Below are 2,332 nucleotides of genomic sequence, written 5' to 3'. Positions count from 1 at the left end.
CCCCCAAACCTTTAGAAGTGCTACTTAGTTTAGGAAAGAAGAGCTGTCCTGCCCCTACACCCCCTGCCTTCATGAGGTGGTGACAGATCACACAAGCACACCATTAATGTACCAATTTAATAGCAGCCCCAGGATTGGTGGTTCATGACAGGATGCTGTGGAAGGTGCCCAAGAGTTGCTTTCACGCTGTCAGCAATCTGCTCGGCTTGATCTGCCCCGACCATAGTAGTCAGTGAAAGAAGGCCATCGGGGTTGAGCAGGTAGATGGCAATGGAATGGTCCACGATGTAGTCCTGGTCTTCATCTTAGGGGCCAGCGCTGTAGTACACACGGTAGCTGCGGCTAACCTGGGCCACCTGTTCGGTAGAGCCAGTCAGACCCAGCAGCCTCGGGTGGAAGTCCTGCACATATCTGGCCATGGCTGCCACATCGTCCCGTTCCGGGTCCACGGAGATGAAGATGGGCTGCTCCAGGGGCAGCCCAGGCTCTGCCTCCAGCCGCTGCACCACCTGCACGAGCTTCTCCAGTTCGTCTGGGCAGATGTCCGGGCAGTGGGTGAAGCCGAAGTACATGAGCACCCACTGGCCTCTGAAGTCGGCCTTGCACCGAGGCTGGCCTCTGTGGTCCAGCAGGCTGAAGTCGCCCTGGCCCACAGCAGCCTGGCGCAGGGCCTCGGTCCGCTGCTGCCGCCGCCGCTGCTCCTTCTCTGTCTTGGCAGCCAGCCAGGCCCCGCCCAGCCCAGCCCCAAACAGAGCAGTGACCAGCAGCCTGGTGTGCAGCCGCGGGCCTCGGGGGGAGCCCCGCCCTGACGAGGCTCGGGACCGCGTACCCAGGGCCTCCCCTCCCAAGGTCCTAGGAGGAGCCCGGGGTCTGAGCAGAGAGAGCCGGGGCCAAATCTTGGAACCCTGAGCCAGCAGCAACATGGACGTGATGTTCCTGGAGAGGAGGAGAGACATCAACGGAGGTCCCGCGGCGAAGGCGGTGCCGGACTGGCGCGGGCCCGCACCCTGTCGCGCTGCGACCAGCGGGCTTGCCACCCCCGGCCCTTCCCGGCCTCCCCGGGGCGCCGCGGCCCTGCGGCGTCCGGCACGCACGGGGCTCCCGGGGCCCGGCCGTCCTCTGGTCGGCTCCCGTCCACACTGACCCCGGTGTCCGCACCTCGTGCCGGGCGCCCAGCGCCCGAGAGCTCCGCTCGGCTCCGCGCGTCGTGACGCGCACGCGGCAGCCTAGCGCGTCACTTCCGGCCCGCCCCGGAAACGCCTTCCCGCGGCGCGAGTGCCCCGCCCCCGGGAGCCCCGCCTTGCCTGGGCGGCTTCCGGTGCAGGGCCGGGCGGCAAGATGAGCTCGGCGAGGGGCGAGGGCGCCGCGAAGGGCGCGCGGTCGGACAGCACCAGCGCCCCCTGCAGGGCGCGGCGCTGCGAGCCGCTGAGCGCGGCGCCGTCCCGATGCACCCGGAGCCAGGGCGTCCCTGCGGGGCGGGGCACGGCGGCCGTCAGGGCAGCCGGGGGCGGGGCCGGGCAGGCGTTGGTTTCCCCCCCCCCCCCCCCCGCGGCGCTCACCGCGGCGCAGCCTCTGGCCCACCGCCACCAGCAGCTCGGCGCCCACCCCGAGCCGGAGCGGCTCCCCGGCGCGGCTGCGCCCGGCCCCCAGCTCGTGCAGCACCAGCGCCAGCGGCAGCGCCCGGATGCGCTCCACCGTACCTGCGGGAGAGGCGGGCTAGGGGCGGCGGAGGCAGAGCGCGGGGCAAGGCCGGGAACGGCGAGGGCCGCGGAGGGGCAGGCGGGACCCAGGCTCCCGGTCTCGCCATCCGCGGGCGCGCGCAGCTCCTCCTGGTCCCGGGCGCCCGGGACCAGCTGGCGGCGCCGCGCGGGGCTCCCGGAGCTCAGCGCCCGCTCCAGCGCCGGCTCCAGGCCCTGCGGCGCCAGAATCTGCTGGAAAGAGCCTCACGCCGAGCCGACGACTAGTGCCGCGGGCACTGAAGCGGCACCCCGGGCCTGGGGCTCCGCCTGCCCCCTGAGCCAGAGCATGGCGCACCCTGCGGGAGGGAGAGGCTTAGGTGCGCGGAGGCTTAGGGAGATCATGCATAACAATCCAGTCCCACGTGCCTCTCCTTACGCGGTGACCATTGCACAAAGATTCGGCATTATTGACCGTTGCTTAAAATTTGGATTACTTCATCTCCCAGAATGTGCGACACTCATGTGAATGGGCTCATCCTTGGCTGATACAGAGGGTGTAACTCATTAGTCCTTGACCGCTCCAACCTCAAAGTGCCGAGCGACGGTGCATCCTGACCGACCCGTAGGCCTCACATTCGTTAACCCCTCCTCAC

At 69.1% G+C, this 2,332-nt stretch overlaps 2 pseudogenes; both read right to left on the bottom strand.

Moving 5' to 3' along the window:
• Positions 1-116: 116 nt before the first annotated feature.
• LOC106002861 lies at positions 117-1,206 on the bottom strand (annotated as a pseudogene).
• Positions 1,207-1,226: 20 nt separating this feature from the next.
• On the bottom strand, positions 1,227-2,035 carry LOC106002860 (annotated as a pseudogene).
• Positions 2,036-2,332: the final 297 nt, after the last annotated feature.

The sequence above is a fragment of the Dipodomys ordii genome, unplaced genomic scaffold (genome assembly GCF_000151885.1).
Source record: "Dipodomys ordii isolate 6190 unplaced genomic scaffold, Dord_2.0 Scaffold1000003570, whole genome shotgun sequence".
Lineage (NCBI taxonomy): Eukaryota > Metazoa > Chordata > Mammalia > Rodentia > Heteromyidae > Dipodomys > Dipodomys ordii.
Note: the sequence above shows the minus strand (reverse complement) of the source record. Positions and strands in the feature narration are given on the sequence as shown.